Source organism: Anastrepha obliqua, chromosome 3 (assembly GCF_027943255.1).
Source record: "Anastrepha obliqua isolate idAnaObli1 chromosome 3, idAnaObli1_1.0, whole genome shotgun sequence".
Taxonomy (NCBI): domain Eukaryota; kingdom Metazoa; phylum Arthropoda; class Insecta; order Diptera; family Tephritidae; genus Anastrepha; species Anastrepha obliqua.
Genome location: NC_072894.1, coordinates 41,100,985 through 41,119,171, shown reverse-complemented (window position 1 = coordinate 41,119,171; position 18,187 = coordinate 41,100,985).

The window sequence follows — 18,187 nt, the reverse complement described above, 5'->3', positions numbered from 1 at the left end:
GCGTGACCGGCAAAATATACAGTTATAGTGCAATTATAAAAAACTGAAAATGGCATACCTTTTCGCAATACGCGTTGTACAATTCATTAAATTTGTGAGAAAGTTATAAACTGAAGCAGTTTTAAAGAAAAGTGGTGCTAACGCTTTCAGTGATGTAATTCGAGGGCGTTTAAGTGCAGAACAACAACGTTTCCCATTATATGGAAAAATGTACATATTATATGTATATATCATATCAGCCTTCGCTACAAAATTATCTCGTTACGTATACGCCCTGTAGAGGTATAATGAAGATCAAGTATGTGCATCAGAAAAGGTGGCTTTTAGAGTTCCTTGGGCTAAATACGTTTGATTTTTTTTTTTTTTCGTCATACAGTCTGCGACATACAGTTGGCGATTTATTGCTAAAAAAATCAAATAAATAGAAATATGAAACAATAAATCCTTAAGCATGCCTCGGGTCTGTTTTTACTGAATTTGGCTTATTTTAATTTGTAGTGTACGAAATACTGTAAAGAGTCCTGAAACGAGGTATATTTGCCACAAAATTCGTGTTGTAGGGAGGAGCGTCTTCAATTTAATTCGCAAAACCAGTGAAATACCAGCTGACACTTTGTCACAAAAATACGACAAAAATTCGAAGCCACAACATGTATTAATGTAAGTCCATGTCTTGACCAAGTTTTAATATTTTAGTATTTATTCAGCAGGGGTTTTTTCACACTTTATGAGTGAATTGAACAGCACTATGGCCAAGTTTAGTTAGGGAATAGTAAAAAGTATAAGCTCTCCCGAACGACATATTTATAGAAACAACACAGATTTCTTATTTCTAGTTGCAAATGACAAACAGTTTTTGTTACTTCAAGTATTCCATGAGAATTGCTGGTTTTGAATTGCTGCTGAAATATCATTCATTTCGTTTACCGTTTCAGATCCGTATGCATCAGTTGAACTTATCGGTAGATAGAATTTTGTTTTACATTTATTAGGTTGTATGGCTCAATTGTGCGTTTTTTCTCTTTCCTTGCAATATACGTTATCTCGATCGTTAAAGTACCTCCACCTCACAATTTCATGTCATTCTAATAGTCAACCTGTTGTTTATGAAAACGAGACATGCAGTTGAGATATTTTTTTGTAAATTTCAAGTTCACCTAAATAAGTGTCGATGTAGAGGTGCAAATTGTAAAAAAAAAATATTAAGCTTTAATTTTACAGAAGAGTTTCCTTTTTTTGTTTTCATTGAAAAAAGTGAATTTATAATATAAAATGTGTAAATTTGACTAGAACTCGAAAATTATGAAATAGAATATAAAAAAAGAACAGTTGAACTAAGTTTGGACTTACAAAACAATGTTGATTTAAAACTTTCCCAGGTACTTTAGTCATAGGTCTGAAGGGTTAAAAATGCAGTTCTAATGGATTTTGGCCAAAATGTAGCACAAAAATTCGCGATCTATGGTAATGAACGAGTGCAGACCCCAAGAATGGAAACTGAAGGTGTGTAGAGTGGAAACAGCAAAATCCGATTGAAAAGCAAAACTCTAGAGAAAAGAAATGTGGACTGTAAAACAGTTCTGAAGAAAAATTCGGGCGATTGGCTGTTTTTGAACCCATTACCCATCTTATCTAAAAATTAACACAAACCACCTCCGAGTGTACTTCTGTCATGAAAGACCTCTTCATAATACCCATTTGCCGTGCAGAGTCGGCTTAAAACTGTACGTCCCTCTATTTGTGAAAGAACATCACGCAACAGACGTACGCCACAAATAAGAGGAGGAACTCAGCCAATTGTGCCAATCATTTACTTGTTTAAGAAGCTATGTTTGTTGATATTTTAAAATTATGTAAACTAAGTCTCCTTCGAAGTTCGAATCATCAAGCCACAGAACATTCGATCAATCTTCCTGCATCAAACGTTAGTATCGGAGAGCCAACTCTAAATGCTTTTTCTGATTTTTTTCATATAGCCCCCGCCATGCATCCTTTTTAACCTACTTTCAGAAGCTTTCTTCTTGCACTAACGGATTTTTCAATAATTTCTTCCTACAGGCAGCTTCAAGGGCGGAAGAGCATTTCCATGATCCTAGAGAGACTGGCGTGTTCGGTCTTTTCGTACACTAGTAAAGCATTTGCTTACACCTTTTGATTTATTATGGTGAGATTTTTTCTCTGCAAATCGCGTAATGCCGCATTCGTTTGCGCAGTGCGAACATCCTACTAAATTGAGAATCTCAGGCTGAGATTTCCCTTCCTCACTTGAATTTTGGATTCTCTCAAATGTATATCTACTTGATAATATAATTTTTCACTAAAGGCTATTCATACATTGACTACCAAATTTAGAATGCCACAATATTTTTAGTATAACTTTAAAAATGCATGGCTTTTCCTATAATACTATTTGTTGTTGTAATCTTTGGTTAAATAGTGACGCAATTGCAAAAAGCAGCAGTCACTTTGGTGGCTACCTTTGAAACTTCTTGTATCTTAGTGGGATGCCTAATACTTTTGGGCAAGGCTGCACACAATAGCTGTAACTCTGGTGGTTCGTCGCTTTTTAAAAATAAAATGTTACTTTTCCTATATATTGACCATCATTAAGTAAGTTTATTTATTATTATTGTCATCTGTCGCCTTCATTGAAAAGGGAACAGTGTGTTAAACTTCAATTGTAAAAAGCAAACACATCGTCACTGAAAATAGGCCTCTTGAGCAATTACACCACAAACGGATCAACTGATGCCCATGTAATCCCTTAAACTGTCAACTGCAAAAGTGGAAAAATTTTGAAATCAATGTACATTCAGTATGGTCGGAAAGAGCGGAAACAGGGAAATCCCATCACGAAAGTTATCCTATGAATGGAAAAGCGGCTAACTCGATCAATTGAGATAAAATTAAATTTGACCCTTTTTATTGATAAAGAGCAAAAGTGGTCGTGGCAACATTGGCGTGTTTGTATAAATAACACTTCCACAATATTTTTTTTGTTTTTGCAAAATGTTTTCTGTTTCTGCCACAACCATTTAAACGTTTTTGTGTGAGTGTGGGCTTTTCTTTTTTGCGGAAGGCTTAAATCATTTATGTGCTAGAATTGAATCATTTTTCAGGCGGCAAAACGTGGTGCACAAATTATATGAATGGGTATTGGAAAAGCACGCCTGTAAACAAATGTATAAATGTACGAAAGTTTACATACAACCTTGTGTACAAGTGCGCGCGGGGACAAAAAAAAAAGTTACAAAAGTAATTTATGCTACATAAATTTTGTGGTAATGGAAAACGGAATGCAAACCAGCTGCCAATAATCGCTATTTTATGTTTTATGAAAATTACTGTTAAACAAACACATACAGTTAAAAAAATGATTTTTAGTTGACAATTATACAATATAATCTGGCCTAAATTACCCAAATACAAAAAACAAAATTACGCTGATGATAGCTTTATTTGAAATATTTTATATAATTGCGGCTATTGATGAAAAAGGCACAATAAAACCATTGGAGGTGTTCATATAGGGTTTTTCAGTAAGAGCGCTTCAACTTTTGAACTTTTTTGAATAAAACACAAACGGTTTGACTTTTTTAACTATTTTTTTTTTATTATCGAGTTTGAACATATACATTTAAGTATGAAATTCGATTTCTTTTGCATGACATGTATACTAATGAAGTTTACAAATGGCAAGCGAAAAATAAAAAATATTGCGTCGTTCGCCCTCCCTATCGGAAAAAAGTTGAAGCGCACCTATTGGATAACCCTATACATTCAGCTAATAGCTGCGTATTTCAGATATATTCTTATACCCGCGCGTACATACATATGGACAAGCGTTTAAAATTTGTATTATACCGTAAATGACTGAGAATGATGGGAGGAGCCGACTTATGTAGCTACCTGTCCTTTCGTCCATGTCCATGATAACTCGAACTAAAATTTTAATTCAAAGCTAGGCTGGCTGCTCTCTGCCACATCCATTTTAAGGTAAATGAGTGTATCTCAATAAGGACTAATTTAATCTCGCTCAACCATAGTTGACGTATTACTCCCCAAATTATTAAGGTTATGCCACTACGTTAAAACTAAATTTCCGTCCATCCGTCTGCCCAAATTACATTGAACTAAAATGTAAACTCCGAGTGTTGCACAACAAGTTTCTCGTAGAAAAAAACAAAAGCTGTAGGCTTTTACACCCTTTAGTGGGTATTTGGTCAAGCTGCACCTTCAGTTTGTGGTTTTAATGTTTCTCCACAAATGGAGAAGTTTTAAGCCGACACTGAACAGTAGATGGTTTTTATGATGAGCTTCCGAATGGTGGTCACGCACCAAGAAGGCAAGTTTTTCTACGACGGCTGCCAAAAATGTTAACACAAAACATATACATTATCGGAATACATTTTTTTACTATAATCTGTTAGATGATTTAATGGCATTTACCTTTTGAAAATGATATCCGGCTACGAACTACATGGCCCATTCGATCAGAACAATTTTTGAACACTACTTTTCCAATAAAACTAGCCGTATGGCTTTAATGCTGGCTTGAATATTCCAATAAATCGATTGTTAAGCGCGCTGTTGCTGTTGCAATCAAACATCGTTAATTTTTAACTGATTAATTTTCGGAAAAAAATGCTTGCTCGTCACGCAGCAAAGCAAGAATAAAAAGAAGCTTCTGGACGCTCGCGCCCACCACTGCTCCTTGATGTCGTTGACTTCAAACTGTCATCAGCACTGACTTCTTGATCCATATAGTTGACCTGGTTTAATGAAAACTTCATTAATGTATATAAATAAATATAAGTATATTTATATTAATGTAAATTTATGTAAACTATTTACCGTTACGCTCGTTGAATCGTCGAACCAGCTGTTATTATTCTCCAGGAAACGATTTTTCGTACTGCGAGCATTTTTCCATTTCCTTTTCAAAACAGAAATAACTTTTATCAAAGCCATTTTTGATTTTTCTTCGATAACAGATGAAGGTGTTGCGTCGTCCATTAGTTTATTACAGATAATTTGTATTAAATTATCAAATTTTTCTGACAGAAAAACATCATGGATGGCATCGAATATTTTCCTCCTTGTCCATGAAAAAATGTTTCTCTTGAATCTATTAAAAAAAATTACATTAAAATAATAATTTATTTATTTATTAATAATTATTTATTGTTTTAATAACAATATTCACTACAGAAATTGAGATAAAAGTAGAAATAAATACTCTGCATATATTACATTCATTCCTAACATTTCCCAGGCATACACAGAGATAAAACCAGTTTCGATCACGCCCGCGGCTCAAATGCCCCAACACGCGCTTCAAGCTCGGCAGCGACCTGCTGCAAAGAAAGCGTATTTTTGACGAGCGGGGATAGCGCGGGAGCAAGATCTAAACGGACTCGAAATTTGTATACTTTTCTGCACTAGGAAACGTAAATACCTCCGCGGCAATTCGTGGCAATAAAAATAATTATCTACGAGAAGAAGTGCAATCGAAAAAAAGGGAAAAAAGGCTTGTATTGCATCATTAATATTGCCTCTAAAAATACAACAATATGGTTACAGTAAAGTATTTTCGTAATGTACATACCTTTCCGAACAACATCCATTTTAGTTTGCCCTTTTTCGTTGAAAAATGGTGAATCTGCAACTATTTTTGTGTGGGGCTCGAAAACGTGCACGCGTACTGTCTCGCGCGAGTCCCGACAAATGGCCCTTTTGAGCGTTTACCACGGACCATCTGTTCAATGGAAACATCTGTCCCTTTGGATTTTAATGCTCCAGTTCCATCTGTTGGCGAATATATGAAGCTTTACCTCAAACGGTAACTTTCGATTTAGGAATTTTCGGCCAGAACGTCGGGCTACTTGACCACTGTGCGTTGCTGCAAAATTGAACCCAAATTACACGAATTTCATGAGAAAAAGGGACCGCGTTGATATCGCCAAAGACCTGATTTCTAAGGCTGAAGCCGGCCCAACATTCACCAAACGCATCATTAATAGAGACGAAACGAGACGTGAATTTATGAGTTTAATCCTCAATCCAGGCAACAGGCGAGGGTGTAGAGAGCTGCGAATGAGCCAAAACAAAGTCCATAAAGAAAGCGATAGTAACAGTTTTTATAGAATACAACGGTATTGTAAATCACGTATATTTGCCAAAAGGTCAAGCAGTTTATATGACAATTATTCGGACTTTATATAATGTTTACGGGAAGCTATTCTCCGAAAAAGTAAAGATTTGAGGGAGGACAGCTCATAGATTTTGCACCATAATAACGCACCATCACAAACTTTTGTTCTGATCGAGTCAAAAAACTACTACGCGGAAAGCGTTTTAAAAGCCGAAGGAGGTAATGGAAAATCGAAGACTCCTCTAATGGCTATACCGAAAATAGGGTTTTCGAAGTTTTTTTTTAGAGCTGGATCAAACACTGACTTAAATTCGTTCCAGTTGATGAAAAATACATACTTTGAACATTTTTTGAATTTTCTGAATAATTTTCAGCATCTTTTGAATAAGATGATATGTTGGTTATGTCTTTTCTAGTTCTTTGATTGAGTTTCTTTTCCTCCCATTGTGATGTGAGTCTTTATATTTTCCACAAAGAAGGTACCTACAGTTTTTCACCCTCACCTTACAGCAGATAGTTTCTATCAGAAGGTTTTCCCTGGCAGAATACACTCAGAAATTTGCCGTTGCCTGCAAGGGAGCAACCGCTATTACAAAAAATTCATTTTGTGTTTTGTGCGCGCGGTTTCTATTCGGGAACTACCGTTTCGGCTAAATTATAACTTCATAATAATTTTTATTTCACGTCAATGGAGTATTACGTCCTTACGTACTAAGATTACAAATCAGATAGAATATAAAACACTAAGTAATTTGTAAGTAATTTTCTATGCAATGAATATCTCAAAAATTATATGTGAATAATAGGTTATTGAATTTTTAAAGCGATCTAGTTATAGGTTCATTTAAATCATTATTAGTGCAATGTAAAATTATAAAAAACCAATTGTTCTGCCGCAAATAGATAAGCCCTAATAAACTACAATAGATCAATTAATTCTGCCATTAATGTAATGCGCGATAAGAGTTAAAGAATTCTCCGTTCCTCTACATTTAAGGGAATTGAATTGCATTAACGAATAATGTGGACAATAGGAAGGCATCCAGAAGTCAAAATTGAAAGAATGCAAAGAGAAGTATACAAATTTCTTTTGGACTCGTTTCCAACGGGCAACCTGGGAAGCATAAAAAGAACTCAAAAGCATTTGAGTACATAATTGTACCATTTTCTTTTTCTTTATTAGTTCAACCTTAACTTGACGCACACCCATACCTACATACATGTTACAAAAATGCGAATATCGTTTTTTTGTAATTTGCTGATTTTATTATTAATGACATACAATTAAAAATTGAAATTTGCCATATTATTTCACATCAGAAGTGAGTAATTAATTATATACTTAATTTTAATTGCATTGACTTTTGTTTTGTTGTTTTTTTATGTCATAAGTACTTTTATTATTTGCAAATAATTGTAACAAATAATGCGTTTCACTAAATTTGTGTTCTGTTAAACCGTTTATTTATTTTAATGAGTTATAATTTTTAATAATTTTAATAATGAATTCACAAAATCGGCAAATTTCCAGGAGTACTTCTGTTTTGAGATACTGGCAATTTTCACCGCCCAATCAATAATATTTAGCCATTATGGATAGCCGTTGTAATTACTATGAATTTTTTCATTGTTTTGGGCTTTATCTTGGCATTGGTATGTGGCTACTAGGCTTTGTAATTGCTGTAAAATAAAATGGGTTGTTTTTTATACACATACGGCCCGCTGTTCTTCGATTGTGACTGCCGTTTGTCTCTGCGTACACTCCACTACGTGCGCGCAATGTATCTGCATTTTGTCAAACAGCCAATTAGCCTTATTTGCAGTGCAGCGTCCCACTGTATTCTATACCGTAAAGGGGACGCCTTCATAGGGAACATTTAAATAATGAAACCGGAAGGAATTTAAATGTTGACATGTTTTATTTTAAATTCATATAGAAGCATCTTTTCAAGGAACCTTTATATACATTTGTTGTTGCACAAATGGAGGGACCTACAGTTTCAAGCTGACTCCGAACGGATCATATTTTTTAGGACTAGCTTTTTCATGGCAGAAATACACTCGGAGGTTTGCCATTGCCTGCTGAGGGGCGACCGGTATTGGAAAAAACTTTTTCTTTATTTTTATGTTTGACGGAGATTGAAATTCCGAATTCCGTATTTATGTTTTTCATTAAAGATATATCAGTTTAAAAAAAAATCATAAAAAAATTCAAGTCCAGTCCTGACAGTTAAAACTGGATTCTTGATAAAGTTTTCAATTTACCATTTTTTGCTAAGTTTTTTCTATTTTACATCGCTAAAAAAATAGTTTAACAGTCTCTAATTTGTGTTTTAAAAATCTGAAGCACAATTAATAAGTTTTTCGTTGTTCATTTAATTTTCAACGCATTTTAATTTTTTCCCTAAAAATATATTGGGTTGGGAAATAAGTTCATAGCGTTTTTATATCTGCTTATATTTTACATCGATTTGTATGCTGTTTGGAAAAGGGTAAGTATTCATTCCATAGCACTTTCTGCACTACAAAACTATGTTAACCCTTTGCCTTAGGATTTAATTTCGAAGAAACATGCGTGCTCAGACTATTTAATTTTAATGCAACTCTGTGCGGGTGTTATCAGAAAATAAAACTAAAATATTATAATGGTTGTTTTTAAGTTTATCAAACTTACTACTACTGCTTTTGAAACATTTAAATATGTGGCGGGCATAGCCCGTCAATGTCGATTGGCCCAGAAAAGGTTTGCGGGCGACACTCGTCATTTCCACTTAAGGGGTTAATTGTATTTTTGAGTTACTTAATTTTTTATTAGTTTTGAAGCCTAGAAATGGAATGCCCAGGGGGTCTGCTCAAAATTGGTGACTTTGGAAGGCCGTCTGAATTCGAATTCTTCATCCAAAGAAGAAGAATGAGGCTATTCTACTGAAAAGGCCTGATCGTTATGGTCAAACCATCCCAAACGGGAAGAGGTTGTAAACAACAACGACAAATATGAAATCGATTAGCTTATTGATGTAATTATTGCTGTTTGTTTGAATAAAAATGTTCGGTAAACGCCGTACGAATTTATTCCTCAATCCAATAGATAGGTATTAGTTTAACCTTCTGCAACATCCAGAACGTAGTTGTTCCAGTGTAATGAGAATCTCATGAATGAGTAGAAGTTCTTCGTCTGCAATAAGCGGTAAATAGTCTGCAATAACGATATCCGTCCGCAAACGATTTTGTAAAGGTTTGGTGATAGACTCTAAGAAAAGAGAAATGGACGTGGGAGCATATGGCTGATGCTTTTAGAACATCAGAAGCCATCCCGTTACTGATTTAAGTGCGATATTCTGACAGCTATGTACGCAGCGTTCTACTAATGACTGAGAACTGGATGGGTCGCTCCAAAATTTCAAGAGGTAAAGCGGAGTTATCCTAAACCTCGGTAGACGCACTGGGGTGTGAGCTACCCCACAAGATATTTGTTGGATTGTAGTTTTTGTCCGGAAATATACCGTTAGCTGTATTTTAGTAATGTCGATTTTGTTCTTCGAATTCATGCAGTGAGTCCTCAATATTTGATGCGCAACGAATTATCATGCAGATCTAAAAATGCGATTGGGTAAAACTTACCACAGTGTGCAGTTCGTGTACTTTTTTTGCATATACAATGAACGTCAAAGTGTACACCATATACTGACAGGGCTAAAACACTATCATAGTCATCGAAATCAATTATTTCATCATTTAAATCTGATAAAAAAATTCCCCCCTCACTTTCTATTAAAAGCCGAATTCTACCCCACATTGCGCTTATTGTTCTAAAGCAAAATCTCTCCTTATAAAAATGGTATTAAAAGAGATAAAAATTCACATATGACAAAACTAAACTAAATATGTGTTAAATGAAGGTATACACCACGTATTGATCAAGTTGGACTTTAATTTAATTAATTTTATATAAATGTATAGTTTATACTACTACAGAAACTATGTAATGCATCTAACTAACTAACTAAGAATTCACTTATTTGTATTAATTTGCTGTTTTCTCGATTCCTTACTACCTTATTTTTAATTTATGTATATAGTTTTCTGTAGCCTAAGATAAGTGTCCGACATTTTTTTTTCTTTGGAACGGTAAGCGTATTTTTGATACAATTTTTTATGTGACTAAAATCCTAGCATGTTGTTATATTATCTGATGTCTTTTAAACAATTAAGTGAAACAATTCATTTAAAGTTTATTTTATCTAAGTACTTACAAAAAAGGTGTAACTAACAACTTTAACTCTGTTTGCATTTTAACGTCTAGGAATTGGGCTGAAACTTACTTTAGAGTGTCGTTTATGTCAAAAAAATGGGTGTGTCTGCCGAAGGTTAAGTGTTGCCAGCCTTAAATGTAGCCGCATCCGGTTTTTGCTCATCATAGGTAACGGCACCATCCATCGAGGTGGCATGTTTTGTTCACACATACGCATAATTTGGCATTTAAAACATCTTTATCGTTCTATAAACCATGCCCAGTGAGCCTGCTACATCGGGCCCTTTAGATCCACGATTACTGAGAACTACGCTATAGTTTCCTACGATCTGGTAAAAGCAAATTCAGTCATAGTGGAATATATGGAAATTGAGCAGCTAAAGAAACATTATTTTAAACAAATTGTCTACCTCATCTATTCTATTTAAATAATTGAAATAAATCTCTACTTGCTACTATTCTCACTGGTTATTTACAGGGCCCACATAAACAATCAATAGAAAATCAATTAACAATGGACAGGTGTTTATACTGTCGTGTCAGTGTTGTTCTGATCAATAGCTTTTTAGTGTAATGAACACTTTCAGCTGCTTGTCGTGATTTGCCAGAGACTAATTAATTTTAGTAGCAGGAAAAAACGTTGAAACCAAGTGACACAAATTTTAGTACGAAATGCTAACGCTTTCAGTTTTTCACATTTGCAACCTCACACCTACAAATTTTTGTTACAAAAAGAGTACAAAAAGCCTAAAAACTCAGACTCAGGCATACGTATGTTGGCACATACATATATTACGGCTAGGCCTGCCCCATGTCCTCCATCATTCTTTGTGACAGCAGTAATAGCTCCATCAGCAAGAAATGTGTCATGTGTGGCTTGCACGCACGTGACTGACGCACGAATTGTCGAATAAATGGATCAATGGACGGATAGCCGCAGTAAAGACAGGTGGACGAGCAGGCTGGCCGATTGGTTGTGACTGTGGTTCGTAAAGGAAAGGCGCATCAATTAGATTTTTTGGCTTATACATAGATCAATTAGTCAGCCAAAAAGTGCTACGTATATGCGTGCACGAATTTGATGAAAGTTTGAATCGCCTAGTTGCTTGCTGTTGGGTGAATTTGAAAGCTTTTGTTTTTTGCACGCAACTTTAAGCTTTCGGAAACTTATATTGTTCACTTAATGCTAAGGGTGTTAATTCGAAATGAATGCGAATGTGGTGGTTGCGTGGAGAGGCTATGAAACTCTCGTTTGCTTTGTCAATTGACTTTATGCAAAAATTTCGAAGAAGTTACTTTTACGGCAGCAGCATGTTTTGATAGAAGCATATACTTATTTTGCTAGAATTGCACTGCAGCTTGCACTATTTCCATGATTGTATGAAATCTTTTTACAAAAGAATGATTTTATATCTGACCTTATTTCTTGATTCAGTCACTTACTTTTATGGATAAAAGCCTCACGTATCCTTTATCCATTGCATTGCTTCTTGTAGTAATCGGTTTTCATTCCATGCAGCGAGACTCAGATCTACTGGCGGACAGTTCTTCAACATAACAAGTCATTTGTGCTGCAAGTAGTTTGCTATTAAGTTACATGTAATTCTAAGCTCTTCTTTTCCTAATTAAGCGGCTTAGATACTAAGTATTGTCTTATTGATATATCTGCGCGGGTAGTAAATGTAATTCAAAGGGACCAACAACCTTTTTCTAAACACAGGCCTCCAGATGGAGATGACATATGAGGAGTGAGTAAAATGTTCTTATGTAATTTCGGAAGTTAACTGAACCACTGTAAAATGAAGCTTCTAAGTTTACTATTTTTGTAGCAGCCTACGTAGTCCTGTCTTAATTGGTTCTTTTATTAGTTGTTATGGTTGTTGCCATCTAATGGCGCAGAAAGGCCTTTTTCCAGCAGAGGTGGGCAAAAAGAAAAGGAGTTTTAGATATTGGGCTTTAGGGGGTCAAATAGAAAGATGATTGGTTTGATGTGGTCGGGCAAATCCTCCATAATTGCGTCAGTTGATAGAGGCAGCTGATAAATGCATAAGATAAATGATTTTTGATTGTGGCATTCAAGGGTACATGCAAAATTAAACGAACACTTACAAAAACGTGCGTGTTATAAAATACAAGTTAAATAATATGCCCTTTTTGATAAGCGCTTGAAGTCTTATAACATTTTTGTTTACGAATTTGTAGGCGTCCTAGGTAAGGTTAGATTAGCCAGGTTGCTTGTCAAAGCCGATACGTTCGGTGACTCCAAGCCCCGTGTTATACCTGCATTTGATTTGAATCCCCCATTGAAGTTGGTTAAATTACTTTGCTCTATCTAAGAAAGTAAATAGTCTCTCCAGTAAGACATTCTGCAGATTTTCCAGGTCTTCGAAGAAATAATCGCCAAGATATTTGGCACTGCTTGTCTGAAGAGCAGGACATTCACAAAGGAGGTATTGTACGCACTCAATTTATTCTTCATCTCCACAACTCCTGCAGAAGTCATTGTAAGATACACCCATTCTACTGACTACGGTGCCAATACATAGTGCAGTGACCCCTTATAACACCGTAAGGACGCTAGTAGTTGATATGTTGAATCCAAGCAGACATTTTGTCCTCTTAAGATTCAGTTTTGGCCACAGAGCTTTGGAGACCCTACAGTTAATAGTCAGGGACCACCTCCTATTCGTTTCCGCGATTACGTTCAAGTCAATCGTAGTATACACTTCGATTAGGGCGAAGACTTATGCCCTCTACCACTCGTTGAAGGTCAAGCTTAGAGCCTTTCCTTGTACACTCATCCGTTCTTTCATTTCCCTCCACTCCAGAGTGGCCAGGTGTGGTGTTGTTGGAAAAACGAGAAGGACCTCCTACATTCCTTAACACATCTTGAGTTGATACGCGTTAAGGCCAGTGAAGGTAAATCCATCAGACTTATCATTTTTGCTGCTTGGTCTATAGCATAGATTTCAGCTTGGAAGACGCTGCATCAGTTTGGGAGTCTAAAGGCGCAATTTAAATATAATTGTTCCGAGTATACTCCCGATCTATTGCCATTGTCCACCTTTGCGCCGTCAGTATAAATATGGTGGCCACTATCACTTGATTTGACTCTGGTCTGCCAGTCCTTTCTGTCGGAAGTTTGGGAACCAGGTAGTCTGTTATATAAGCGATCTAACTATATAAGGCCTACTTTGGAGCTCAAACGGACAAAAGAACGAAAACATAAAACTTTTTAAGTCCAGAACAATGGCATACTATTTTTAAAAATCTGATTACAAATAACTAAATTATAATAGAAAAAACCCTCTTGTGTGGTTTTTAAAAAGACAAAAAAATATATTTTTATGTCGCCGAAATCCTCTCAACATTTCCTTCAAATACGAGGATAGACTGTTCCAACTTTTTTGTTTCATACCCCGATCGGCCCGGCCTAGTGCACGTATTGCTGGCCACTGCATTTTAGGTGAATGTGTCTGTCTGTGTTGCACTTCAAGCTTTGCTACTTAATTCATAATGAGCGCTATAAATTACCTGACACTAAAATTGCATGGTAGCTATCATCCAGATGGCACAATTAGCAATTTAGCTCACCAAATCCTGCCCGTGCCAAATTTGGAGCCTTAGATTGATGCTTAGTGTAACTATTAATTAGATTGCGAAGCCCAATACGTATATTAGTTAAACATGCATTTCTCGCTTGATGAATAGGCTGACTCTGATCTTCTCCTTTAGAGGCTTACAAACTTGGAAACTCTAAATGCTACACAAAACATATTTGCAACGGGTGTTTTTTAGCTGCATAGGAACTATCGATATTGATAACAATGGTTCGACAGCTGAGAATGTCAAAATGTATTAACATTGAGTAAGGTTTGGCAATATGATTCAATTGTAAGAGGTTTGCTCACTTATTGAATTAGAATTCTGAGACTCCCTTGCAAAAGGTCGCATTTAATAAGGGCGGACAAAGTGGAAAAAAAATACCTTTTCGATAAAAATGGTAGCAAACAAGTGTTTTTTTTTACTTAAATTATAAATAAATATATGGTACAAGCTGATATTGTCAAGTGCGATACTAAAAACAATGTTTTCACTTTTGATTATTAGAATTATATTTTGTGAATTAATTTTGAAATTCAAAACTGATCACCAAGTTTTTCCAACATGGCGCTATTATGTTACCTAAGCATTATGACCCTCATGAATTCTTTCACAGAATATTATATATTTATCTATAATTTAAGTGAAAAAAAAACACTTTTTTGCTACCATTTTTACCAAAAAGGAATTTTATTTTTCCATTTGTCCGCCCTTCTTAAATGCGATATTTTGAAAGGGAGTCTGTTTCACAAAATAATTCATTGCATCATAAATTTAATTCACGTTAACTGCAAACAACTGCTTGACAAACTATCTGTATTTATTTAAGCGGCCGCCTTAGCCGAATAAATTGGTAATAGAAAATATTGCTTGCAATAGCGGTCGTAACTCGATAGGCAATGGCAAATATCCGTGTATATTCCCGTCATGAAAAAGCTCCTCCTAAAAAACCATATTCCGTTCGGAGGCTGTAAGTTCTTGTTCATAAGCACACCCTTTTAAAAACGAAACGTTTTTCCAAGAAATTTAACTTTTCCTCCACTTTTACTCAAAATTTCTAGAGTTAGCAACCCAGTGCCTTGCGAAGGGAGCCAATTTGTCAAGAGGGAACGAGAAAGCTGCTTACTGAACAAACCTTTTATTATTGAATCACGGCTTAGCAAGTCATCATGAATTGTTCTATGTCAAAACAACATTTCTAAATTGTGGAAATTTACTTTAGAAAAAATAAATATGTTCGCGAAATTCATATAGCAGTGGCGGCATCATATTTCTGAATAAGAAAAGAGCTGCCGTTATGGTGAATGCATGCGCGAACGAGACATCGACGGCACTTGGTTGCAACAAAATAGCGCAACTTACTATACAGTGCAATTAACAATTCATTTATTGCAATATTCAAGCCACTATTCAAGATATGCGCACAGATTTTTCAAAAATTAAATTAAAGGCATCTTATATGTGCTTGCAAGATGCATTGTTACCAACTTCACACTGCTCATGATAACAACGTCAAAATTGATCTAATGACAGTTCAATATATTGTTTATAAGCCATCAAAAGCATTTGCGTCTCAGTTTTGTTAAATTGAGCGTTATATTTGGCTCAGTCACCTCAAAGTGAATAAAATGTTTGTGTATCGCTCTATAAAACATTACAGTGATACTGGTAGCATTGCAAAACGCTATGGAGGTGGACCAAAAAAAACTGCAACAACGCCAGAAATGGTTCGGAAAGTGAAGGCTCGACTTGAACGAAATCCACGTCGAAGTGGAAGAGAAATGGCCAAAGAACTGAAAATATCGCAAGACAGCATTCGACGCATATTGAAAAATGAGCTCAAGGTCAAGGCTTACAAGTTCCAAAAAGCACACGATCTTTCACCCCAGCAAAAAAAGTTCGGTGCGAAAGAGCAAAGAAGTTGTTGCGCTTGCACGAACGTGGCGAATTTCCTAACATTTCGTTTTCTGATGAAAAAAAATGTCCCAATTGAGCAGTTTATAAACACTCAAAACGATCGTGTTTACTTGACCGAACGCTCATACGAGAATTTGAGTCTACGTATGGCCACTCGAAGCAATTTCCCATCGCAAGTAATGGCTTGGGCCGCAGTCACCGCTGATGGACGCTCTCCAATCGTTTTTATCGAGCCTGGTGTTAAAGTGAATGCGTCTCATTATCGGAAAAATGTTTTCGATGCTGCTTTAGAGTCGTGTACCCCAAACATTTCGGTCGTAGACCATGGATGGCACCGTCTCATAAAGCTCGTGTGAACCAAGAATGGTTAAAAAATCATGTTCCACACTTCATTTCATCCACACAATGGCTTTCGAATTCCCCAGTCGCAAATCCGATGGACGAAAGGTGGTCATATCGAGCTAAAGTGAATATATGTTAAAATTGTAATCATTTTTGAACAATTTTGTTTTTGAAATCAATAAAAACTAATTTCACACAAAAAGTTATGGTGTTTTGAATATCGTTCATATCGTTCATCCTGTATATTCACTGTAAATGCATTGGAAGAATGAAATGTTCTTGATGTTATTGTTGTGTCCAAACACCACGAATTTCTATATTTTGGTAGATGCCTGTTATGTATTTTATTGCAATGTTAAGCTATAGGTATTAATAAATTAATGAATACTGCGTTCAAGCACTTCAAGATGATGAGTTATTTGAATCACTACGTCATAGTTTATACATATATATCAAAGATATTCATAAATTTCAGAAAACTACATTTTTACCATATATTTCACACTCAAAGAATTATTATTATTCGGAAAATCTGGTCACATTGCAACTTTGCCACAAGAGAAACTTAAAACAGTCAGTTCTGAGTGGTACTCAACCATTTGTTTTGGCGGACATATTCGAAGAATTAAGGAAAACCAATCATCGAAGATGAATCATCTTTCATCGAGACAATGCGAGCTCTCACTTATCAGCTCATACAAGAGACTTTTTGAGCACCCATAAGATTGAATTACATAGTGGAATATTCACTGGTCATATAGCCCTGATTTGGCACAAATGATTTCTTTTTGCTCCGAACAACAAAAATAAAATTCAATATTAATATTTGTCAACGTCTCAAAAGCTATTCCAAGTGGCAAAAGTGCTTTGAAAATTGGTGCAAGCGAACGCAGAAGTGTTTTGATTTCCCAGTAGAATATTTTGAAAAACAACATCCATTTTTCTTACAATTCTATTGTGTTTTCATTATTTGGAGCAAAATATACCTTACGTTAATTCTATAAAAAGGGTTTTTTGGTGTTGGTTATCGAGTTTTTAGTAAATTAAAGTTAGGGCTTTTTTCTTTGGTTCTTCATGCTAAACGCGCATAGAAAAATATGAGTTGTGTGAGTTTATTTTCACTCGCTAGATGCCGATGGGGCCGAGATATTTGTGGAAAAGGTATTTATATTGAATTCGAAACATATTTTAACAATCTAAAAATAAATGTTTGTAAAAAATGTATTCGCTAGTTACCAATATAGTCGTTATATTTCGATGAATCACATTAACTGGAAAATGGTCAAGAAACACGCCGCTATTATTCCTCTTGTGTGAAAAAATAGAAAAAAGACAGCGCTTTTGGTTGTCCTTTGAGAAATAATGATGTACAAATTAATTAAATTAATGTTGAGAGGTGAACTGAGCCTCTTAAAAAGAAACAAATTATTTTACGGCTAAGTGCCGGAGTGGATATTTATTTCAGCGACTTGTCTGAAGAGCGCTGTATACCAAACTGATTTCTTAATCCATAGAATATTTTACTCAAGCTAATCCATAGAATATTTTACTTAAGCCAATACTCGCATCACGCCACAATGTCATGGTCGGCAAGCCGACTCAGCAAAATCTTTGGCGATAATGGAAACTCTTGCAGCAAAACAAAAGTGTCAGGTTACCGTCGCTGACCATTGCAGCTATAGCCCGCTGATACAACTTATGTTATGCGGCAATTGCGAGGGCTGTTTCTTAACTTATGAAGCTATAAACTTATGAAACTCATAAATGTCTCTTACAAGTAAAATATCCTATGTTAAGTGTTATTTGTTAACTTACACATATATTCCTGTTTAAAGCCTGGATAGCCTTGTACTCTATTAGCAAAACAAAAAAAAAGTTTTCAAAATATTTTAATATTTCTAACTATCCTTTTTTTTCTC